The following is a 26,375-nucleotide window of genomic DNA, read 5'->3' as shown; positions in this document are numbered from 1 at the left end:
TTTTGACTGCAATAACCTTTCAAATCTATTTGAAGGTATGAATTATACATTTTTAGAAGATTATCTTTTTTCTCAATATTTGTGTACTGATTTTGGTGTCTCTTTTACTATTCATTTTCCTCAAAATGCCTTGTAACTCATTTTTTTTTTGGTATTCATGTTTATAAATGAAAGATTTAGTTCATCAGTATAGTAGTCATGAAACTTGGCCATTTTCAAGCTTTCTATTCTGTTGAGAACTGCCACCCAGGAAGAAGTGATTTAGGTTCCATAAATGTGGTAGAGAAAAGCTTAAAGAATGCTTCTTTCCAGGAGATAAAAGGCAACTTTTCTGAAGGGACTGTAGATAACCAGACAACCTACCGAATTACCTGAGATGGTGAGATAAAGAAAGGATCACTTGGTCCAACTCATTTTAACTTAAAGCTACATGTCCTTGTTGTTTTCTTCATGTCCACTTATGCCCATTTGAGGGTCAGATTTTGCTTTTTTACCTTATTCGAGCCACAAGGCTCATAGTAGATTTTCATTTCCCATAAGTCAGAATTTCCACCTTAGTTAGCTCTTCTAACGGGAATTAGCCTGTGAGATAAAGATCATTCAAGTTGGGACTGCCCCAACTATTGCACAATTCTTTAATGAACTGGTTTACTAACTGGCCTGTGGCCAGCTCACATTACCAACCCTGCTGGCTCAGTGCTTTGCATTCCTCTGAGGTTTCTAGCACTCACCCCACTATCTACTGTATATTTTCAAGAAATTCTTCAAATGTTCTGTATGATAAGGACACCCTGCTTTGTCTTCAGTTCTGTTAGATTTGTTCCTTTTCTTATATAACTCCTATTTTTCAAGGAGACTTTACAGATGAAAATAAAATGTCTGTCATCTCAGTGTGGTGGTGGCATTTGGTTTTTTCCATTTCACATGGGTAAATATATCAATGGATAAAATCAGAATGAACAGGTTAGCTTAGACTAAATATGCATTGGTCTGATTAAAAATTCAGCTTTAAAAAAATAAAGAAAATTTAGCTTTTCCATTGGTACTTTGGAATTTGTACTTGTGCTAAAATTCTTAGACTTAGGCTTTTTTACTATATTACTGTAAAATGCAAAGTATTACTTGATGTTTTTACAATTCATTTCAATACTTCAGAGAATTTTTTCTTAGCTCTTTCCTGAGCCATAGATATGTCTGTTAACATAAATATATTTTTCATACACTGATTAAAATATTTATTATGTTTATTCTGGAAAGTGGAATTTTGAGTGATGCCATTTTTGCTTTTAGATTGTGTGTTGCAAATTTTCTACAATAAACATATATATAATTAAAAAGGGACATTAAAAATAAGTGTATTTCTTTCATTTTCCTTCAGTTTGCTAGAAGAATATTATACCATGCCTGTGGCTACATAAAGAACTGATCACATTTTTGAGCAGTATATTTAAGGTATGGAAAAATCTAAAAGCATGAACAGTCTTATCTGTGCCAGTTGCATAGAGATTTTGGGGTATACTATGAAGTTTAAAATTTCATGCATTATTTCTTTTCTATTTTTTCCTGCCAACTGCTGTCCTTCAAAACAACATATTATTGAGATGACTCATGAGAATCAGCGTGAAATAGAACGTGTTATCGCTGGAAGTTTCTTCCTCCAGAGACTGGTTAGAACTGCTTCAGAGCATTGTATTAAGGAAGAACAAAGTTTTAAAAACTGAGATTGGAAATTAGTCTTGTCAGCACACCTAAAAAGCACTATAATTTTGTTAGGAATGTGCAACAAAAGAATCAATGTTAACTATTCATTTAACAATAACATTTATTATGCAGAAGAACTAATACATTACCAACCTTATAACATGAGATTTCTTCTAAGGTCTACTGTGGCAAATACAAAGCTTTGTAGATTTCATTATAATTTGGCTAACAACCCATATCTCTCAAATTTTCCCATAAATTATATGAAATTATGTGCACAAAGATTATTTTATTTAAATATTATAACATTAACCTTTCACTTTATTTAATATTCGGGCCTCATCCTATAAAAAGCTCTGAGGAGTAAGAGACAGAAGATGACCCTAAATGTGAAAGTGACATTGGGAGACATTTTCAAAACCTCAGAAAAGTAAAGAGTACAAAGTATTAACATTTTTATTTGCTATGAAAAAAATAGGCAAAATTTGAAAGTGAGGTGAAAAGTTGGGTACAATGTCCCTTCAGTGTCATACTGAGGTGACAACCACCAAAGCATTATCTAGCGAAAAGCTTCTCATATCTCAGTGTCTGTCAAAATCGTCCAAAGGGCTTTGTAAAAATACTTTAATACAGATAAATGAATCAATTTCGCCTGAATTTTGGTGATTTTCTGGACTTTATTACATAATTTTAATCAAGCACTGTACACACACCATCTTTTAAATTGAAAGTTAGAGGGGCATCCGGGTGGCTTAGTCGGTTAAGTGTCCAACTGACTCTTGGTTTGGGCTCAGATGGTGATCTCATGGTTCGTGATCTCACGGTTTGTGAGCTTGCCCCATGGGCGAGAGCCTGCTTGGGATTTCTCTCTCTCTCTCAAAAAGTAAATAAATAAACATAAAAATTTTTAAATTGAAAATTACATATTTTGTGAAACATAAAACTACTTCAAAATTTCTTGTGTTATTTTAACAGATTTCCTTTTGTTGCCTCAGATTTATGTGCTTTTACATTTTCTTAAAGCTGTATCAAAAAGTTGTGTTAGGGGTGCCTGGCTGGCTCAGTCGGTGGAGTATGTGACTCTTGATTTCAGGGTTGTGAACCTCTGTAGAAATTTCTTAAAAGTAAAATCTTTTTTTATTTTATTTTGTTTTTTTTAATTTACATCCAAGTTAGTTAGCATATGGTGCAACAATGACTTCAGGAATAGATTCCTTAATGCCCCTTACCCATTTAGCCCATCCCACCTCCCACAATCCCTCCAGTAGCCCTCTGTTTGTTCTCCATATTTAAGAGTCTCATGTTTTGTCCCCCTCCCTGTTTTTGTATTATTTTTGCTTCCCTTCCCTTATGTTCATCTGTTCTGTATCTTAAAGTCCTCATATGAGTGAAGTCATATGATATTTGTCTTTCTCTGACTAATTTCACTTAACATAATACCCTCTAGTTCCATCCACGTAGTTGGAAGTGACAAGATTTCATTCTTTTTGATTGCTGAGTAATACTCCACTGTATATATATATACCACATCTTCTTTATCCATTCACCCATCAGTGGACATTGAGGCACTTTCCATACTTTGGCTATTGTTGATAGTGCTGCTATAAACATTGGGGTGCATGTGTCCCTTCAAAACAGCATTCTTATATCTCTTGAATAAATACCTAGTAGTGAAATTTCTGGGTCGTAGGGTAGTTCTATTTTTAATTTTCTGAGGAACCTCCATACTTTTTTCCAGAGTGGCTGCACCAGCTTCCATTTCCACCAGCAATGCAAAAAAGATGCTCTTTCTCCACATCCTCACCAACATCTATTGTTGCCTGAGTTGTTCATGTTAGCCATTCTGACAGATGTGAGATGGTATCTCATTGGGGTTTTCATTTGTATTTCCCTGATGACGAGTGATGTTGAACATTTTTTCAGGTGTCAGTTGGCCATCTGGATGCCTTCTTTAGAGAAGTGTCTGTTCATGTCTTTTGCCCATTTCTTCACTGAATTCTTTATTTTTTGGGTGTTGAGTTTGGTAAGTTCTTTATAGATTTTGGATACTAACCCTTTATCTGATATGTCGTTTGCAAATATCTTCTCCCATTCTGTCGGTTGCCTTTTATTTGCTGATTGTTACCTTTTTATTTTGATGAGGTCCCAGTTGTTCATTTTTGCTATAGTTTCCCTTGCCTCTGGAGACATGTTGAGTAAGAAGTTGCTGCGGGCAAGATCAAAGAGGTTTTTGCCTGCTTTCTCCTCCAGGATTTTGATGGCTTCCTGTCTTACATTTAGGTCTTTCATCCATTTTGAGTTTATTTTTGTGTATGGTGTAAAAAAGTGGTCCAGGTTCATTCTTCTGCATGTTGCTGTCCAGTTTTCCCAACACCACTTGCTGAAGAGACTGCCTCTATTCTATTGGATATTTTTCCTGCTTTGTCAAAGATTAGTTGGCCATAAGTATGTGGGTCAATCTCTAGGTTCTCTATTCTGTTCTACTGATTTGAGTGTCTGTTCTTGTGCCAGTACCATACTGTCTTGATGATGACAGCTTTGTAGTATAGCTGAAAGTCTGGGATTGTGATGCCTCCTGCTTTGGTTTTCGTTTTCAAGATCGCTTTGGCTCTTCGGGGTCTTTTCTGGATCCATACAAATTTTAGGATTCTTTGTTCTAGCTCTGTGAAGAATACTGGTGTTACTTTGATAGGGATTGCATTGAATATGTAGATTCTTTGGGTAGTGTCAACATTTTAACAATATTTCTTCTTCCTATTCAGAAGCATGGAATCTTTTTCCATTTTTTTTGTATCTTCTTCAATTTCTTTCAAAGCTTTCTATAGTGTTCAGTGTATAGATTTTTCACCCCTTTGGTTAGATTTATTCCTAGGTATTTTATGGTTTTTGGTACAACTGTAGATAGGATCTATTCCTTGATTTCTCTCTCTGTTGCTTCATTGTTGGTGTCTAGGAATGCAACTGATTTCTGTGCATTGATTTTATATCCTGCAACTTTGCTGAATTCATGAATCAATTCTAGCAGTTTTTTGGTGGAGATTTTTGGGTTTTCCATATAGAGTATCATATGATCTGGGAAGAATGAAACTTTGACCTCCTCCTGGCTGATTTGGATGCCTTGTATTTCTTTGTGTTGTCTGATTGCAGAGGCTAAGACTTCCAATACTATGTTGAATAACACTGGCAATAGTGGACATCCCTGTCTTGTTCCTGACTTTAGGGAGAAAGCTCTCAGTTTTTCCCCATTGAGGATGGTATTAGTATTTTGTCTTTCATATATGGTTTTTATGATCTTGAGGTATGCTCCTTCTATCCCTACTTTCTTGAGGGTTTTTATCAAGAAAGGATGCTGTATTTTGTCAAATACTTTCTCTGCATCTATTGAGAGGATCATGTGGTTCTTGTCCTTTCTTTTATTGATGGGAAGAATCACATTGATTGTTTTGCAGATATTGAACCAACCCTGCATTCCAAGTAAATCCCACTTGGTCATGGTGAATAATTTTTTAATGCATTGTTGGATCCAGTTGGCTAATATCTTGTTGAGGATTTTTGCATCCATGTTCGTCAGGGAAATTGGTCTGTAGTTCTCCTTTTTAGTGGGGTCTTTTTCTGGTTTTGGAATGAAGGTAATGCTGGCTTCATAGAAAGAGTTTGGAAGTTTTCCTTCTATTTCTATTTTTTGGAACAGCTTCAAGAGAATAGGTGTTAACTCTTCCTTAAATGTTTGGTAGAATTCCCCTGGAAAGCATCTGGCCCAGGACTCTTGTTTTTGGGAGATTTTTGATTACTAATTCAATTTCTTTATTGGTTATGGGTGTTCAAGTTTTCTGTTTTTTCCTATTTCAGTTTTGGTCATATATGTGTCTAGGAATTTGTCCATTTCTTCCAGATTGCCCATTTTATTGGCATAGAATTGTTCATAATATTCTCTTATTATTGTTTTTATTTCTGTTGTGTTGGTTGAGATCTCTCCTCCTTCATTATTGATTTTATTTATTTGGGTCCTTTCTTTTTTCTTTTTGATCAAACTGGCTAGCGGTTTATTAATTTTGTTAATTCTTTCAAAGAACCAGCTTCTGGTTTCATTTGTCTGTTCTACTGTTTTTGGTTTCTATAGCATTAATTTCTGCTCTAATCTTTATTATTTCCTGTCTTCTGCTGGTTTGGGGTTTTATTTGCTGTTCTTTTTCCAGCTCCTTAAGACGTAAGGTTAAGTTGTGAATCTGAGATCTTTCTTCCTTCTTTAGGAAGGCCTGGATTGCTATACACTCTCCTCTTATGACCGCCTTTGCTGCATCCCAGAGGTTTTGGGTTGTGATGTTATCATTTTCATTGACTTCCATATACTTTTTAATTTCCTCTTTAACTGCTTGGTTAGCCCATTCATTCTTTAGTAGGATGTTCTTCAGTCTCCAAGTATTTGTTACCTTTCCAAATTTTTTCTTGCGATTGATTTCAAGTTTCATAGCGTTGTGGTCTGAAAATATGCATGGTATGATCTCGATCTTTTTGTACTTACTTAGGGCTGATTTGTGTCCCAGTATATGGTCTATTCTGGACAATGTTCCATGTGCACTGGAGAAGAATGTGTATTCTGTTGCTTTAGGATGAAATGTTCTGAATATATCTGTTAAGTCCATCTGGTCCAGTGTGTCCTTCAAAGCCATTGTTTCTGATTGACTTTTTTTGATTAGATGATCTGTCAGTTGTTGTAATTGGAGTGTTAAAGTCTCTTACTATTGTGGTATTACTATTGATACATTTCTTTATGTTTGTGATTAATTGATTTAAATGTTTGGGTACTGATTTAAACAGTTGGCACATAAATGTTTACAATTGTTAGGTCTTCTTGGTGGATAGACCCCTTAAGTATGATATAATCCCTTCCTGCATCTCTTGTTACAGTCTTTATTTTAAAGTCTAGATTGTCTGATATAAGTATGGCCACTCCGGCTTTCTTGTGTTGACCATTAGCATGATAGATGGTTCTCTGTCCCCTTACTTTCAATCTGAAGGTGTCTTTAGGTCTAAAGTGGATCTCTTGTAAACAGCATATAGATGGATCTTGTTTTCTTATCCATTCTGTTACCCTATGTCTTTTGATTGGAGCAATGAGTCTATTGGCATTTAGAATGAGTACTGAAAGATATGAATTTATTGCCATTATGTTGCTTGTATAGTTGGAATTTCTGGTGGTGTCCTCTGGTCCTTTGTGGTCTTTGTTGCCTTTGGTCTTTGTTTATTTATTTTTTATTTTTTTTATCTTTTCCCCCCACAGAGAGTCCCCCTTAAAATTTCTTGCAGGGCTGGTTTAGTGGTCAAAAACTCCTTTAATTTTTGTTTGTTGGAAAAATTTGTATCTCTCCTTCTATTTTGAATGACAGCCTTGCTGGATAAAGAATTCTTGGCTGCATATTTTTCCCATTCAGCACATTGTATATTTCCTGCCACTCCTTTCTGGCCTGCCAAGTTTCTGTGGATAGGTTTGCTGAAAACCTGATCTGCCTTTCTTTGTAGGTTAAGGAATTTTTTTCCCCTTGCTGCTTTCATGATTCTCTCCTTGCCTGAGTATTTTGTGAATTTGACTATGATATGCCTTGTTGATGGTCAATTTTTGTGTAATCTAATGGGAGTCCTCTGTGTTTCCTGGGATTTTGATGTCTGTGTCTTTCCCCAGGTTAGGAAAGTTTTCCGCTATGATATGGTCACATAACCCTTCTACCCATATTTCTCTCTCTTCCTCTTCTGGGACCCCTATGATTCTGATGTTCTTCCTTTTCAATGAGTCACTGATTTCTCTAATTCTTAAATGGTGCTCTTTTGCCTTAACCTCTCTCTTTTTTACTGCTTCATTATTCTGCATAACTTTGTCCTCTATATTACTGATTCTCTGTTCTGCCTCATCTATCCTTACTGCCGCATCCATTCAAGATTGCAGCTCAGTTATAGCATTTTTTATTTCATCCTGACTAGCTTTACTTCTTTTATCTCCACAGAAAGGAATACTAATCTATTTTCAACTCCAGCTAGTATTCTTATTATCAGGATTCTAAATTCTGGTTCAGACATCTTGCTTGTATTTGTGTTGGTTAAGTCCCTGGCAGTTGTTTCTTCCTCCTCTTTCTTTTGGGTGAATTCCTTTGTTTCATCATTTTGAAGGCAGAAAAGGAATTAATGAGGTAAAAAATTAAAATTAAAAAAATTAAAACTAAAAAAACATTAAAATTAAAAATTAAAAACAAATACATACACACAAAATCGCATAAGTGATGCTAGATCCTAGGTGTGTTTTGGTCTGAGTGTTGAAAGGGGCTTGATGGATTAGAGAAAAAAGGGGAAAGAAAAAAAGAAAACAAAAAAAGGAAATCGTTTGAAAATTTGAAAAAATGAATACACTGAAGTAGACTAAAATGAAATGATGGAAGTATAATAGAATTTTTTAAAAAGTACACAAAAATAAAAAGTATAGTAGAAAAAAATTAAAGAGAAATATTTTTTATAAAAATTGAAGATAAAAATGAAGTTTTTCTCTTTCTGTATTCAAGAAAAAGAAAACAAACAAAAAAGAGAAGAAAGAAAAAAGAAAGAAAGAAAATTGAATAGATGGACCAGCGAACAAACTGAAATATGACTGAAATTACTTCGTTTTCCCCTAGAAGTAAAACTATGAAGCGCTTTATAGTCCATAAACTAAGCAAGCAGAGAGACTGTGTTCCTGAAGAGGGAGGTTGGCCCAGTTGGGTGGGACTTAGTGTAATGGCTCTGTTCTCCACTAGATGGAGCTGCTTAGCTTACTGGGGTGGATTGTTGTGGCGCATGTAGGTGTGAATGTACAGGTGGCGGAGCGGTGAAAATGGCATCATCCATCTACTCAGTCTCTATTATCAGAACTCTGGTCTCCCCAATCAGCAATCGCACACCTGGTCTTTGTCTTTGGACTCTGTCCACTCCCTGCTTTCACACAGTTCGTGACCAAGCCCCAGGCAGCACCTCCCTCCTGAGTTTTGTCTCCAATGCGGCTGTTTTCCCAACCCCTTACTTCTAAGGGACTACAGCTTTGACCCGTTCTGCCCCTCTGTGGAAGATCTCACTGAGCAATGGCTGGGTGCCGGCTGCACCCAGGAACATTTGCAGGTCCATGCTGCTGCCAACACCCAGAGAATGCGGCTGGGTGCCAGCCCGCCCCAGAAAAAGTTCACAAGATAGTGTAGCCACAGCATTTCAGGGATTATGGAAAATCACAACACACATCTGGCACCAGGCTTCACCTTCAACGACTTTGTTCCAGCACCAGCAAAGTGGTTGTTCTCCCATGTCCACTGGGGCCTTGTCTTTGGGGGACCCACACAGCCTCTACCAGGCGTCCTTGCAGCAGGGAAACCGCCTCTCTCCTGTGAGGCCTGAAGAAACCCAGACTCCACTCTGCTCCCGGGGATTCGCCCCTCCCAGCAGAGCACCACCAGGTATTGAGCTGCAGAGTTTCAGACTCTCCACTCCCACTGTTTGTAGTCTTAATGGAATTTAAACCCTCTCGTTTCTCCTTTCTTCCGTTTTAGTTCAGTCCCTGGGGCTGTTTCCACTTTTCCACTTTCTCTCCAGCTGCTTTTGGTGGGGGGTGGGGAGTGCTTTTCCCATATTCTCTCCTCTTTCCCCCACCCCCCCTTCACGCAAAAGCAGCTCCCTGCCCTCCGTAGTTACTCTCTCCCCCAGTTTACCTCTCCACGCCATGTGCCTGCTGAATTCTGTAGTTCAGGTTGTGCAGATTGTGTTAATCCTCAGATGAATTTTTTTAGGTGCACAGAATGGTTTAGTGTTGGTCTGGCTGTATTTCATGGATTCGAGACACACAAAAAACTTCCATGCTGTTCTACCATCTTGGCTTCTCCCCCAAAAGTAAAATCTTAAAAAAAAAAGTTGTCTTATGGTTACTATTAATCAGAAATTATTTTCTCTTCATTTTCATGTAAATAATTTATTGAAAAGAATCCTTTTATGTTAACATGTAGAAAAATATATAACTTTGTGTATGTTCTTCATAAAAATTTGGTGGCATCAATATTAATGTAAAAAAGTACATATTTAGCAAAGAGAAATAATACCAGAACATAGAAACCAGAAGTTTATGTATACCTTCAGGAATTAAGTAAATAACTGGGGGATTTATAGTTTCAAATTCAACTCCCAAATTATCACCAATTTCTTGTGAGTATTGCAAAATCACAAAGCTTTTAAATTCTTGTGTATCATTACTTTCCAAGTATTGTAATATTTGTAGGCTCACAATATTATAATTTAGTGAAATTATAGGCAACGTTTATAAATTGGAAAAAAAGTAGTATCAAAAATACAAGTCTTCAAAACCACCATGAGATATTATTTCACTCTTACTAAGATGGCTACTCTAAGAAACTCCAGAAAATAACAAGTGTTGGCAAGAATGTTGGAACCTCTGTACACCATTTGTGGAAATGCAAAATGTTGCATTTGCTATAGAAAACAGTATGGAGGTGCCTCAAAATATTAAAAATAGAGTTAACATGATCCAGCAATCCCACTTTGGGGCAGGTATCTAAAGAATTGAAAGAGGATCTTGAAGAGCTATTTGTCCACCCATGTTCATAGTAGTGTTATTCATAATAGCAAGGAGGTGGTATATGCCTAACAATGGAATATGATTCAGCCCTAACAAGGAAGGAAATCGTGTCACAAGCTACAACGTGGGTGAAACTTGAAGACATTGTGCTAAGTGAAATTAGCCAGTCATAAAAAGACAAACACTGTATGATTCCACTTATAGAAAGTATCTAAAGTAGTCAAATTCATAGAACAGTAGAATAGTGGTTGCCAAGGGGTGTGAGCAGGGAGAAATGGGGAGTTTTTGTGTAATGGGTATAGAATTTGTTCTGCAGCATAAAAAAGTTCTGAAGATGCATTGCACCACAACGTGAATATACTTAACCCTACTGCACTGTATTCTTCCAAAAGGTTAAGATAATAAATTGTATGCGTTTTTTATTACAATTAAGAATAAGAAATACATAAATCTTTCTGGATAGGCCTAATTTTATGGCTTTATAAGAAGGCAGCTATAGGAGTGTAATTTAAGGCTCACCGGAGGATTCTTTTCTCTCTAACCTGCGTTTCTGTCTTAGATGCCAACCTTAGAGCATCATTCCTTGTGGTTTTGAACATATTTCCTATTGTGAGTAAATATCTCAAATAATTACCTACAATTAAATGTTTACTTTTTAAAGAACATTTATCCAGATTGTAAAGAGTAAGCTTTGATACAATAAGGGAGGAAGACAGCATACAATACAATAAAAAAAGATACAATAAAAAAAGAGCAAGACAGCATAGGGTCCTTGGTGGCAAGAGAGTTGGAGCTGGTGAAGTCTGATTATTTACCAAAAAATTATATTTAACTTCACCTCAGACCTGCAGAAACATTTTCCTTTCCTATTTCCTGTTGCCCTGGGGAAAGTTGCTGTTACCATAGAAAAAGGGATTTTATGTGCATAACCTATGCATTCCTTTCTGGGGGGCAGCAGAAAAACATTGTGAGGGACTCACTTTCACAGCCCATTAGCATGCTCTCTTAAGCAGTATTTTTTTTTCCTGTTTTTGAAGTTAAATCCCTATTGATTGTTTCTTCTCATTTCCAGATCTTCTTTTAGTTTGACAGAGGAGAATTATGTTATGATCCTTACAAAAGGACCAGAAGTGCTGATCTATTTTAAGGTCCATTCAAACACAGACCACACACCTCTCCTCTTGGTGCTGTGGAAGTTTCTGGAAGAAACTCCATTCTTAATTTTGTGATTCTTACACATGTACCAAAAAAAAAGGAGTTACAATGGAAAGTGGGGGAGTAAGTAAGTTGGTAACTTTAACAGAAGTGCTCACTTGCTATTGCTAAAGCTGGAATAACAAGTGTGCATTTACCAGGGGAATACAGAACTTTCTATCATAAAGTTGACTACTTTTCTTTGCCAGGTGCTCCATACCTCTTCAAGTGTATTCCCAATACAGGAGCAATATTTTCTGTATTAACGATATAGAGAAATGTTCGTTATTGACATAGCAGTATGGCGGTTAGTAAAAAAAAAAAAATTAAAATAATTAAGACAATTTATATTACTTTCTGTGTCTATATTTCTCCCTTCTCTTCTGTCTGAGGCTTCAAAAGGGCATCCTTGAGGGTTTTGTGGGTCTTGGTTTCCTTTACTTTTAAACATTGAAGTGATTCATTATATAAAATTTGGATAACAAATTAAAATGTAAACGTAAAAAAAAGGCAATGAACTCCTTATCCTGACTCAATTTTAGCTAATAATTTGATGCGTGTTCTTCCAGGATTTTTTCCCTAAGCATTTTTTTAAACATAGCTGCAATTATTGAAGGCTTTACTTGACATTATAAAAGGTAATTGGGGAGTCCTTGTTTAAGTGGCTGGGGCACATGTGTAACACTGCTTTGCTCAGTATTTATTTTCCTTTATTTTCTAGCAGTAGGATTTATCCAAGCCACCCGTCATTCAGCCTTTCCTACTAATATGTCTTACTTTTGCTTTAGAATGCTTATTTTACCTAGTTGACATGTACGGTTTATATAATTTGGGAATTTTTAACCTGATTAAAAACAACTTATTTGATTGATGAATACTTGCTATGGGGAAAGATACCACGCAATAGTTTTGGGGCCACAGTATTAGAGTTTGGATTTATCTGCAAAATACTCACTGCTGACAGGTGAGTGCCATGGGACTTTAGATGCCCGGAGGACATTAGTGATGGTGGGATTGAGACTTTGTGGCTGCAGTCATGAAGTGATTGTTCCTTCCCTCTCTCATGATAATGCTCTTACCTGCACCTCATGGGGTTGGTTCTGAAGGTGATAGGGCTGAGGAGGTGTGCGAATGGAAATTTCAGGGAATTGGAAAATGCTGTAATCAGAGAAAGGATTTTGAACTCATTTAAATTTCCATCAAAATATACTCTTTATAAAAAGCCTGGTGATATTAATAGCCTTTCTCTCAGGATACTAATAGATAGCATTTACTGAGTGGTTACCATATGTCAGGTACCTGACATTTATTATCTAATGAAATCTTCTCAACGGTCCTATAAATTAAATCTTGTTACTGTTCTCATTTAAGCAATGAAGAAACTGAGTTATAGAGAAAATACATAACTTGTCCAAAGTCAGTAGCTAGTTAGTAATGAAGTCAGAACGTGAACTTTGGCAATCTAACCAGAGTCCATTTTCTTAACAGTGTTTTACTGTGATCCCTCTGATAGATTTAGATAAATAAACCTTCTCAAGACTATGAGCCTTGTTATTACTTTTTCCTGAAAAAGTAACACCAATTGCCAAATGCCAAATATAGAGAACACTTGTCAGTATTTATTTTTAAGTCTCTGAAAAAGGTATATTCTTAAAAATTTTTTTTTAATTAAAATCATTACGTTTTGTCTTTTGAAATAGATGTCTTCAGGGGCGCCTGGGTGGCGCAGTCAGTTAAGCGTCCGATTTCAGCCAGGTCACGATCTCGCGGTGCGCGAGTTCGAGCCCCGCGTCGGGCTCTGGCCTGATAGCTCAGAGCCTGGAGCCTGTTTCCGATTCTGTGTCTCCCTCTCTCTCTGCCCCTCCCCCGTTCATGCTCTGTCTCTCTCTGTCCCAAAAATAAATAAACGTTGAAAAAAAGAAATAGATGTCTTCAATGGAAACTTAAACAATTGTTTGGGGCACCTGGGTGGCTCAGTCATTTGGGTGTCTGATTCTTGATTTCAGTTCAGGTAACGATCCCAGGGTCATAAGATCAAGCCCCATGTCAGGTTCCTTGCTGAGCATGAAGCCTGCTTGGGATTCTCTCTCTCTCTTTCTCTCTCTCCCCCCACCCCAACTCCTCTCCACCTTTCACACGGTCTCTCTCTAAAAAAAACAAAACACACAAAAAAACAGTTGCCTAAGCACACCATTATTGGTATCTGATTCTATACGTTCTCTGTACTTTTCATTGTCTTTGAGCTTCTTTACCATTTTTATAAGTTGTAGATAACTAATAGCTAGTACAAATGATTGCTGTCCAAAATCATGCATATGAATTTCATCTGGAATAAATGCAACTGATTTCTCTCTACCTCCTGGGTAGAGAATAAAACTGGAATGAGCCAGTTTTGCAACTATTTGCGAATTAATTTTAGCATACTTAATCTTAATATATGTGTGATTCTGTAAATCTCATTTGAATCAATTGTAACATCTATGACTTCCTCATTAGTTAATGAATGAAATAAGATCTTGGGCAGGTGTCCAATTTACTTTTGTATGAAAGTCATGATTATATCCTCTTTTAAAATCTCAAACTTTCTGTGGCACCTGGGTGGCTCAGTCAGTTAAGCATCCAACTACAGCTCAGGTCATGATCTCACAGTTTGTGAGTTCGAGCCCAAATCAGGCTCTGTGCTGACAGCTCAGAGCCTGGAGTCTGCTTCAGATTCTGTGTCTCATTCTCTCTCTGCCCCTCTGCCACTCATGCTCAGTCTCTCTCTGTCTCTCAAAAATAAATAAATGTTAAAAAAATTTTAAAAATAAAATCTCAAACTTCCTTTTCTTATTTTATTCCAATCAGTCTCCATATTCTATACATTTTACCTCAAATGTATTTTAAGCCTCTCTTTCTGTTCCTTTTGCCTGATCTAGACCCTCATCTCATCAGTGCACTCTAGCAGCAGTATAAGTGATATATAAATGTTTGCTGGATAAATGCATGAACACCCAGGTTTGGGATTAGTATCGTAATATTATTGTGGATGATAAGAACAGCTGGAGTGGAAATAGCAAGAGATACCAACACTCTAGAAAGGCTGTTTTTTCAAAAATGTTTCTGAAGTATGGTTTTGTTGATACTTTTTTCTGATAAGGCATTTTAGTGCAATATGCACAATAATATAATTGTTCTTGCACTCAAAATTCAACCAGCTTTCTGGTGGCTTGATGCCTGGTTCTATTTCTTCTTCCATCTCTTCCATTTCTTTGAGCATGGCTAGGTAACACCAAATAGTTGTTCATCACCTAGAGCTTATACCATTGAGATATTCAAATTAACAATAATCCATTCAGTTGTTTCTTATATCTTAGGCTCAATAATAAGTTGGGTTTGACTGGTGGTAGTAGGAGATGGAGAAGGGGGCATCTTCAACATGCAAAATATCCTTTGTTATTCAGAGTATAAAATAGGTGATGGGAATGAAGGAGTGCACTTATCATGATGAGCACCAGATGTTTATGGAACTGTTGAAACATCGTATGAGACACATGAAACGAATATTACACTGCATATTAACTAACTGGAATTTTTTTTTATAATTTTTTTAATGTTTATTTTTGAGAGAGAGAGAGAGGGACAGGGTGTGAGCGGGGGAAGGGCAGAGAGAGAGACACGCACAGAAGCCGAAGCAGGCTCCAGGCTCTGAGCGTCAGTACAGAGCCCAGCGTGGGGCCTGAACCCATGAACCATGAGATCACGACCTGAGCCAAAGTTGTACACTTAACCGACTGAGCCACTCAGGCGCCCTGAGAAGTATTGTTTAGAGGAAGAGGAGCTTAAGGAATTTTTTAAAGCTTTTATGCAAATTCCAGTTACTTAGTGGCACCTGGGTGGCTCAGTCCATTAAGCCTCAGACTTTAGCTCAGGTCATGAGCTCACAGTTCATAAGTTGAGCCCCAAGTCAAGCTGTACAGATAGCTTGGGCCTGAAGCCTGCTTTGGATTCTGTGTCTCCCTCTTTCTCTGCCCCTTCCCTGCTCATGCTCTGTATCTCTCTGTCTCTCTCTGTCTCTCTCTCTCTCTCTCAAAAGTATTAAGCATTAAAAAAAAATTAAAAAAATGTTTTTTCCATTGATGAGGCAAAAATGGTGTTTTCAGGCTATTTCTGAAAGTCTTTCCACAAATAAAGTAACTACTTTGGGGTATAGTAATTATGTCACAATTCATGGGTTACAAATTGTGCTTTTGAAGTCTTTCCCTTGAAGAACTATTTAATAATATGGCTTCTGGATCTGGTAAAGAATACTTTTTGTGTTATAACTACCAAAGAAGCAGAACTGCCTGCTAATTGGACTATGATAAGATTGATATATTACAGTAATGAACAATAACAAAATTGAGGAGAGTAAACTTCTCCATTGCACTATAATACATAACTCTTTCAAAGAATTGTAACAAAACTTTTCTACAGTTAAGATCATATCATGGACAATGAAAGCATTAACAAATCTCTTGAGACTGTCAATTTGTTTGGTGCAATGTACAGTCTCAGAAAATTTTATATGGATAATATTTTATCTGTACAAAATTATCCTTTCACTTGACAGTTCTTCCCAGGAATTTTTTATAATAGTGACAAGCTAATTCAGAAATATAAATTATATCAGGGCAACCTAAAATATTTCTGGCATCTCTGTTTTTATAAGGTAAATATATAAATCATTGTGATTTTCCAGGGGCTCCTTGAGAAATCTCAAAGATAATTTTAATTTTAATTTTAATTTTAATTTTAATTTAAAAAGATATCTAGTGGTTGTTTGGGGAGCACATACACTAAAATTGGAATGATATAGAGAAGATTAGCATGGCTTCTGTGCAAGGAGGACATGTGAATTTTTAAAGCATTCAATATTTATTCAGCAAATGGTGCTGGGAAAAGTAAACATTCACATGCAAAGAATGAAGATGGACTCTAACATTATACTATCTACAAGAGATTGGCTTAAAGTGAACCCAAACTCTTAAAAGAAAATATATGAGAAAAGCTTCATGACATTGGATTTGGCAATGGCTTCTTGGATATGACTTCAAAAGCACAGACAACAAAAGAAAAAATAAATAAATTGGACTATATCAAAATTAAAAACTTTGGTACTTCAAAACACACTATCAACAGAAACCCATGAAATGGGAGAAAATATTTGCAAATCATATATCTCATTAGGGTTTAATACACAGAAATATATAAAGATTCCTACTATTCAACAAAAAAATAAACAACCAGATTTTAAAATGGGCCAAGAGAGGCGCCTGGGTGGCTCAGTTGGTTAGGCATCCAACTCTTGATCTCAGCTCATGTTTTAATCTCAGAGTTGTTGAGTTCAAGCCCCACATTAGATTCCACACTAGGTGTGAAGCTTATTTAACATTTTTTTAAAATAAATAAATAAATAAATAATTACAACGAAATTGAATTAATAATTCTCTAAAGAAAATATACATATGGCCAATAAGCACAAGAAAAAAATGTTCAAATCACTAATCAATAGAGAAAAATGAAAATTAAACCCACAATGAAATATCATCTCACAACCATTGGGACAACTGTTTTCAAAAAACACAAAGTAACAAGTGTTGTCAAGGATGTGGAGAAAATGGAACACTTGACATTCCTGGTATAAATATAAAATGGTGCAGCCACTGTGAAGACTGCTATGGTGGCTCCTAAAAAAAAAAAAAAAAAAAAATTAAACATAGAATTACCATATGATTCAGCAATTCTACTTCTCAGTATATACCCCAAAGATTTCAAAGCAACTTCTCGAAAAAGTATTTGTACACCCATGTTCATAGCAGCATTATCCACAATAGCTGAATAATGAAAGCAATCCATGAGTCCATTGCAGGATGAAGGGGATAAAAACAAAACATGGAATTTACATGTAGTGGAACGTTATCCAACATTAAAAAGCAAGAAAATTCTGGGGCACCTGGGTGGCTCAGTCAGTTGAGTATGTGAGTTCAGCTCAGGTCATGATCTCATGGTTCATGAGTTCAATCCCCATGTCAGGTTCTCTGCTGTCAGCTCAGAGCCCACTTTGGATCCTCTGTCTCCCTCTCTCTGCCCCTCCTCTGCTTGCACTCTCTCAAAAATAAATAAAACATTTTTTAAAAAGCAAGAAAATTCTGATACGTGCTACACATGGATGAAGCTTAAAGACATTTTAAGTGAAATAAACCAGTCACAATATGACAACTACTCAACGATTCCACTCACATGAGCTATTTAGAGTGGTGAAATTCATGGAGACAGAGAGCAGAATTGTGGTTGCCAGGAGCTGCAGGGGAGGGAGGAACAGGGAGATATTGTTTAATGGGTATGAGGTTTCAAGTGGGGAAGATGAAACAGTTCCGGATGGTGGTGATAGTTGCACAACGTGAAAGTACTTATTGTGCTTAATGCTACAGAACTGCCCACTTAAAAATGGTTATGATGGTGACTTTTATGTTATACATATTTTACCACAATTTAGAAAATGAAAAAGACATCCTAAACATTTATTTTCCTGAATTTAGGATCTGATCTTGAGGAAGCAAAATAAAGAATTGTAAGAAAAAATTTGGTCATGGGCTCCTGGGTGGCCCAGTAGTTAAGCATCTGACTTGGGCTCAGGTCATGATCTCATGGTCTGTGAATTTGAGTCCCACATGGGGTGAGCACGAGCCCTGCTTCAGGTGAACATGAGCCCCAGGTAAGCCCCGCTTCTCTCTCTCTTTCTCTCTCTCTCTCTCTCTGCCCCTTGCTCAATTTCACCCCCCCTCAAAAAAAAAAATGATTTGGTCATTTGTTTGAGACAGGAGCACAGTTACCTATGGACAATGACAAGTTATAGCTTAACTATACATAAATAAAAGTTCCAACAATATACAATAAAAACAGAAGAAGGTAACAAACTTGTAAGGAACTGAATTTTAGCTGTTCTGAAAAGATGTACTTTTTTTGAAGTCATCAAGCATATAATAAAGTCAGCACAAATGACAGGAAATTATTCTGATGATACATGGAATTTCTGCTACATTTTCAGATTACACTGAAGATAAAGAACAATCTTTTATTATGCTTGTTAAAAGCAGACTAAATATTTCAAGATCAATTTATATTTTCATAGGGAGAAAATAAAATTCTAATATTACATTAATTTAGTCTTGGGCAGTAAAGAATATTAACATATCTTATTAAAAAACACATCAAAATTTTGCCAAAATCTTAATATATTTTGTCTGTTTTCCTTCAGACTCAGATATAAAGTATGGCAAATAAAATTCATTTTCCTCAAACCTCCTATAACTTGCTATACACACTCAAGTTTTATCCTTTACAATGTTCTTTAATATTCTGGAACAAACTCAACGTTACAATAAATCTATTCTGTTTTTCCTCAAAAAACATGCTAGGCTACCTGTCCTGATTGTCAAGGGTTGTATTTCTTTCCTTTTTTTTTTTTTTTTTCATTTTGTATGATTTCATTTTTTCTTAGTTTTTTGAGGTTTGTTATATGACCCATAGTATGGTCTATTAGGAGAATGATCCATGTTCATTTGAATGATTATTATATATCTTTCTTTATCCTGGGTAATATTTCCTTGGTTTGAGGTTTCCATTATATGGTATTCATATATCACACTAAGTTTGTGGGGGTTTTTATTGTCTACATAGTATATCTTTCAAGTCATTTTAACCTACCTATTGCAGGGAGGTAAGAAATTGCAAAAGAGCATGAGGAAATCTGGGGGTTGATGTAGTAATTCAACATGTTGCTTGGCAGTGATATCATGAGAGTTGCAGATCTATTAAAACTCATCAAATTGTATACTTGAATTGAATGCAGTATTTGGTACAAAAATTATACCTCAACAAAGTTGATTAAAGGCAGAATATACCAACAAAAAATATCTAGGAACTCTCCAAGTATTTGGAAATTACATGTCTAAATAAACCATGGGTCAAAGAAGAAATCACAATAAAAATCTAAAATATTTTGAGCTGAATAATAATGAAAAGACCTCATATTAAAATATTCAAGATGCAACTAGAGCAATGTTTAGAGGGGAATCTATAATTTTAAATGTTTATATTAGACATGCAGAAATATTGAACAACATTGACTTAAGTTTCTACCTCAGAAGCCTTAAAACAAGAATTAAATCCAAAGTAAGTCAAACAAAAGAAACAATAAAGAGGAGATCAGAAATCAATGAAATTGAAAATGACCAACAATAGAGAAAAGTAACAAAGCAAAAAGTTTGTTCTTTGAAAATATTCATACAATTGATAAATCCCTGGATAGGAGACATGCTGTTTTTTTCCTTCTGGGATATGAGCAAACTTATCAAAGAAAATTGGATATCTCAGTGTTCTAGATATTATATTTTACTCTGAATATTACCACAACAACTATGAGCATTAGTCTTTGTTAACAACTTTGGGTAAGATTTTGAAGGATGCAAAAGTGTTTACTGTGTAAGCAGTGAAGGTAAGTATATCCTCAGTATCCATGCAAAGACATGAAATGATGAACAAGCAGGTTATGTTCACAGTTTATGAAAAATTATCCAGAGCTGGGAAATAAAGCCAAGAAAGTACAGATATATTTTCAATGTCATATTGGATCACTATTAAATTTTTAAAAATAAATATTATGTAATTCTTTAAGAAAATGAAACTAGCACTTTTACTTGTATTTTATTGTTCTTTTTTCTGTTTGATTAGAGCCTAGACACCATGAAATTCATGTTATCTTATAGATTTCTGTGTGAAAGAAAAGTTAACTTCCTAAGTTGTGTTGCATTTTTTTTGTTTCTTACTGTGAAGAAACCAGTTTTATATCTAACCCAGCAATTTTATACTAGCATTACTTTACTCAAGTGCCAATAAATAGTTTTTCAAAACATTTTTTGAATTAGGTTTAGCATTTTAATTATTAATGTTAGGAGACAATTCTCCGTGGGTCTCTCACATATCTGTGTGTCTTATGGGTAGAGGTACTAACTGCCTTTGTTCTGAATTATCATTCCAAAAAATGTTTATACAGCAACAGCCTTGGATGATACATTTACTTGCTTCTAGGATGAAGTGCAGTTTTGCTTACAGCCTTGGAAGGTAGAGATAGACCCCCCTCCTGAGCTGGGGGGGTCAGTCATGCTTAGTGTGTATACCTAAGCTCAGAGTTCCTCTTCTAGAATGCAACCCACTACATGTGGAAGTGGCACCTGGCCATCTTCATATCACTATGTAGAAATTAGGGTTTGAAGAACCGGCACCAAATATGCTTATGCTCATGCTGCTTGCTGTGCGGTAAGTAATAAATATCTTTTTGCTTCTGTCCCAGGCAACTTGTGTCTTCTTCCAGCCTCCACGAATCCACTGCAAGTAACTTTTTTGCCTGCAAATAGTGTAAACTCTCAGATCCTTCACAGTACTTTTTGTTTTTTTTTTTTTTGAAAGAAAGAGAGAGAGAGAGTGTGTGTGCATGCACAAATGGGGAGGGGCAGAGAGAGAGAGAGAGGAGAAAGAATCACACGCAGGTTCCAGGCTGCCAGCACAGAGCCCCATACGGGGCTAGATCTCACAAACTGTGAGATCAGGACCTGAGCTAAAATTAAGAGTCGGACTCTTAACCAACTGAGCCACTCAGGTGGCCCAGACCCTTCACAATTCCTGACAATTTCATATTTTGAAAATGGATAAAATGGGTGCCTGGCGGGTTCAGTTGGCAGAGCATGTGACTTTTGATCTTGAGGTCATGAGTTTGAGCCCCATGTTGGGTATGGAGATTACTTTTTAAAAAATATAAATAAATAGGGGCGCCTGGGTGGCTCAGTCGGTTAAGCGTCCGACTTCAGCTCAGGTCATGATCTTGCGGTCCGTGAGTTCGAGCCCCGCCTGGGGCTCTGGGCTGATGGCTCAAAGCCTGGAGCCTGCTTCAGATTCTGTGTCTCCCTCTCTCTCTGCCCCTCCCCCGTTCATGCTCTGTCTCTCCCTGTCTCAAAAATAAATAAAATGTTAAAAGAAAAATTAAAAATATATATATATATAAATAAATAGTTGGACAAAATATTTGACTTGTGTTCACTTTATATTTGTATGAGAACTATATGTCAATTCTGTGTTATACTGTACTTTAACATGTTGATAGGTCATCCACTGAGATACCCAAGTGGATTTATCTGCTGGATTCAATAGAATGTCATTGTCCAGGAAGTGAATTCAATGAGCCACTAAGCCAAGCCATGTTTTTTCTTGGCTCCCCAGGGTTTCCCGATCAACGGTGGAAACTTATCTTTGCTGACTCACAGTTTCTACTTTTTTCTTTCCTTTCCTTTTTTTTTTTTTTTTTTTTTTTCCCATTCTGAGTTTTGCTTTATTTTTGGTGTTTGGTCAAGTCTGTTGGTTGCTTTCTATAACCAAGAGCAGGGAGGAATGATATAGTAGGCTATCTTGACTGTGCAGTCAGTTGAGCACCTTATGTTTATGTGAACTTGGTTTGTATGTGGCCAATAAATGTCTCCTAATTGATTGGAAAAATGACTGGTAGTCTGTATGGTCTTGCCATTTAGTAATCTTCAAGGGGTGATGGAGATCTGTTCCTTGTCAGGTAAGAGACAATAGAGAATCTAGCTTGTTTTTCTGTTTGACTATTTGTGAACTCATATCAATTAAGAAAATATTTTTCTGTTCATTGGAGAGAATAGCCCTTTGATATCTGAACTCTGGAGTTTTTGTGTTGTGTTTACTTTTACTTGAGATTATAGACTCAAAGCTGCAAGCTCTCTCTGTGTTTTTGTGATTGAGGAAAGTCTTCAGCTTTTTTGGGGTGATTTTAAATATTTTCTTATTCCAGAGGATATTAATAAATTAGATTGTAAAGTCTTACAAAAGAAAAGAGCTCTATGCTGATTGGTTTATACAAGTTAATAAGTTACAATAATATAATATGTTCCCAGAAGTTCTAGAAATTAAAGAAACTAAATTTTAATATTTTATACATACTAGTCTTTAAAAAAAAAAACCTTTCTAGAGGACTTAGTTCAGAAGCATTTTTATATAAGAATCCACATCCACATTATCAAGGTGAAATCTTGGACAAATTAAACTAGATTCATAAAATTGGGTTTCTCCACTTTGGCACTGTTGACATTTTGGGCCAGAAAATAACAATTTCGAAGCTTAAGCTCTTTCCAAAGACATCTCTCATTACATTTTCATTGAAAAACAGCTTTATTTATTTTCTTAATCCTAAAAAATTTGTGGAAACACAGATAACTTACTGTATTCATGGAACTAATGTAGGAAATCTTAAATATTTAAATGATTAAAAATTAAACTCATCTTGTACTAACCAAAATATTTTGCTAAATATTTTTACATGTTGATAAAATTAGTAAGAAGACAATGTTGATTTTAAGCTACAATTATTCTGATTTGTCCAAAGAATTTTCTATTTAAGAAGAATATCATTTCCTGATTTTTCAAATGTAAATAAATCTCTATATTAAAAATATCAAAAAATTTAAAGACTGGAGTTTTGCCAAAACATTTCAGTGTTGAATTTTTCTTTCTAGCTCTGAACCATGTCTATTACTTGAATTCACAGTTAACTTTTTTTCTGAGTTTCACTCTTGGCAAGGGAAAACATACAGAAGAAACACAATTTAGTATCTCCCCTGCTCTTCCCCTTTTTTGGAGAGACTTCACTTTATAGCTGCATTATATAGTCCTAGTATTTGCACATAATGACAGAGCATGTGCATGAACAGATTCATTTCCAAATTTCCAAACGGAAAAAAAAAGTAAAAGAAAGGAGGGGGGTGGGGTTAGAAGCAAGGGGAAGCCAGCTTAAGACAGTTATAAAATTTCACTGTAAAAGTCTAATTACCTAACTCTACAAGGGAAGGAGAAGGATTAGATGACAGAAACCCTATTTTTACATGTATACACACCAGAGAAAAAGCGTTACAGCTTATTGAAACAATAACTAGGGTCTTTAATGATCCAGTCAAACCATAGGATTAAAAAGTTGGTACCCACTCAACACCAAAGTAGGAAAATCTGAGAAGGTTATCTCTTATAAGAAAAAGTGATCTGTCATTTAGACAAACAAGTCAGAGAATGTCTTCCCAAGGTTTTCTTCCTACTTGTTCTAAATGGTCCCTTAAATGATTTATCCGGTTCATGTCAGAAATACCCCAAAGTGGTCACAAAACTTCTAAATTAGGCCAGTTAAAGAAATATGCATCTGCATGAAAGTGTGAAGGTGGCACAGGTATTGTCCAGGGTGTCAAAGAAGACCCTGGAATTCCTGCAGCACCTGTAGGAATCTGGCTGATGAGCTAGTCTCACAGCTTTGAGACTTCTGGCTCCAAGCAAAAGAAACTAAATTAAGTAATTATCAAAGAACCCGAGGCGAGACAGAAGAAAGGTCTTACTAGGTTTGGATAGGTGGCCCATGGCAAAACTTATCCAGTAAGGATGCTGGTCTGATGGGACCCTCTGAACCTATCAGCCTTAGAGGATACGTTGAAAGACAGACTATTGAAGTTATGTTCATCCCTTCCCCTCCAAACTTTCTCTCATGGACTTGTGACAAAAAGTGACAAGGACAAAAAAAGAACCAAGACATTGTTTTATTGATAACAAACCAGCTTTCCCTTCAAATATAAGAGTTTTCAAAGCTGACCAGATCACCAAAGTGTTCCTGAGAGGAATCCTCATTTCCAGGACACAAAAACTGTTTTAGAGAGGACTTCACATAAATCTGATGGTTTTGAGCACCAATGCAGGGCCTACCTCACTGCTGTGGTGGGAGAGACCCCTGAGCATGAAGGTCAAACCTCAAGGGACATGTGGTTTCAGAGCTGAGGACCTTGGGCAGTGTCCGCCAGGGGCTCTCCATCAGATCTTTTCCTGGTCTCCAGGATTGTCAATGTCAATCCTCCAAAAGAACATCAGAAAAGACTGTTGATCAAGCAAAACTAAGTTTATTAGACTTAGTGTGATAAGGGAGAGTATCACTTTCAAAGAAAGTCCCATCTCAGAAGGGAGATTTCAAGAAAGAGTATTTGTAGGGCTTAGGTGACTAGGTTTATAAGGTTTAGAGCCAATCTTTCATGGCAAGTAACTGACCGTGATAGTTTTGACACAATAATTTGTGATGGATGGACACAGCAAGGTGTTTTAATGAGTAAACCGTTAAAGGATAAACAAGCTGTTTGCTCAAGCCAGCTACCTACTGTCCTAAAAGGAGAGCCGTTTATCCGAATGAACCAAGTATTTGCTGGGACAAAATTAGTCGCCGAAATTCTTGGACAAAGAGTAAACTTTACTGATTTATCATCTTCTCTCCCTGGACCAGACTTCTCTGGAATAAACAGCGTGTCATGATGGCACAGGGAGCCTGAGGTCTCGGAACCTTTCTAGTCTGTGACCTCTGCTACAGCTTGCCAAGGGGTATACCTGCAAGGCATCTTTGTCTTAAGATGATGTCCCACATAAAAATCAGTTAATATTTTTCAGAGGAATAATTTTCTTCTGTCTCCTTATAATATACCCTTTCTTCAGAATGACATTATCTTTCATTTATCTAGTAATAGTTCTGTTTCCATTTTCTGGCAAGGAAGATACTGGTTGTTAATACATTAAAGTGGAAAGAGGTTTCATCAGAGTATGGATCTCAGGTCCTTTCAGGCTTCCTGGGCACACTGGTCTCTCCTTCCTGAACTTGCTCCCATTTGCATCTAGCAAAAATTCACCAAACTTCTTCTGTTTTTTTCTTTTTTGAGAGAGAGAGAGAAAGAGAGAGAGAGTTTGTGAGTGGGTGGGGAGGCGCAGAGGGCCAGGGAGAGAGAGAATTTTAAGCAGACTCCATATGTAGCTTGGAGTCCATCACCAGGCTCAATCTCATGACTCTCAGATCATGACCTGAGCCGAAATCAAGAGTCATATGCTTAACCAACTGAGCCACCCAAGGCACCCTCAAAAAATTCACCAAACTTCTTTTCTTTAAACAAAATTTTTTTAATGTTTATTTATTATTGAGAGACAGAGAGACGTAGCATGAGCAGGGGAGGGGCAGAGAGAGGAGGAGGCACAGAATCTGAAGCAGGCTCCAGGATCCGAGCTGTCAGCACAGAGCCCGATACAGGGCTCAAACTCACAAACCACGAGATCATGACCTGAGCTGAAGTCGGACGCTCAACTGACTGAGCCATCCAGGCGCCCCAAAATTCACCAAACTTCTAAGGCTAGTAACAATTTCTTCTAACTTTAATATTTTCAGGTTAAAAAAAATTTTTTTTAATGTTTATTTTTGAGAGACAGACAGAGACAGAGGGTGAGTGGGGGAGGGGCACAGAGAGAGGGAGAGACAGAATCTTAAGCCGTCTCTAGACTCTGAGCTGTCAGCACAGACCCTGAAGTGGAGCTCAAATTCATGAACTATGATATCACGACCTGAGCAGAAGTCAGACGCTTAAGTGACTGAGCCACCCAGGTGCCCCTATTTTGCAGTTATTTACATAAAAAATTTAGGTTAAGAAAAATTAGCAGCTTGCCCTTATGACTCTTTTGTAAAGCAAACAGTTGGACATTTTCCTTCCAACATGACTGGTAAGTTAAAAAATAAGATTATAGATGACAGAATGACTCAGGTTACTTTGTAATAAGAACTCTTTCATCATTTTGGACTAAAGCAAAAATGTCTGTCAATAGTAATTCAGTGAAGCAGTTTGGATTGGAAGCCTAATACATATTTTACTGCTTACATTTATTAAAACAGAGAAATTAAAACATAATTTGATGCAGCAAATATCAAAAACATGTCTATAACCCATCCAAAAGAGCT

General features: G+C 36.5%; 1 non-coding gene across 1 annotated transcript; it reads left to right on the top strand.

The window, feature by feature from the left end:
• Positions 1–16,284: 16,284 nt before the first annotated feature.
• Positions 16,285–16,391, top strand: LOC121029059 (U6 spliceosomal RNA). Its single transcript, XR_005789565.1, has one exon. It is a non-coding gene; the product is annotated as a U6 spliceosomal RNA (small nuclear RNA).
• The last annotated feature ends 9,984 nt before the right edge of the window (positions 16,392–26,375 follow it).

The sequence above is a fragment of the Herpailurus yagouaroundi genome, unplaced genomic scaffold (assembly GCF_014898765.1).
Source record: "Herpailurus yagouaroundi ecotype Mexico unplaced genomic scaffold, PumYag 100, whole genome shotgun sequence".
NCBI classification, from domain to species: domain Eukaryota; kingdom Metazoa; phylum Chordata; class Mammalia; order Carnivora; family Felidae; genus Herpailurus; species Herpailurus yagouaroundi.
Note: the sequence above shows the minus strand (reverse complement) of the source record. Positions and strands in the feature narration are given on the sequence as shown.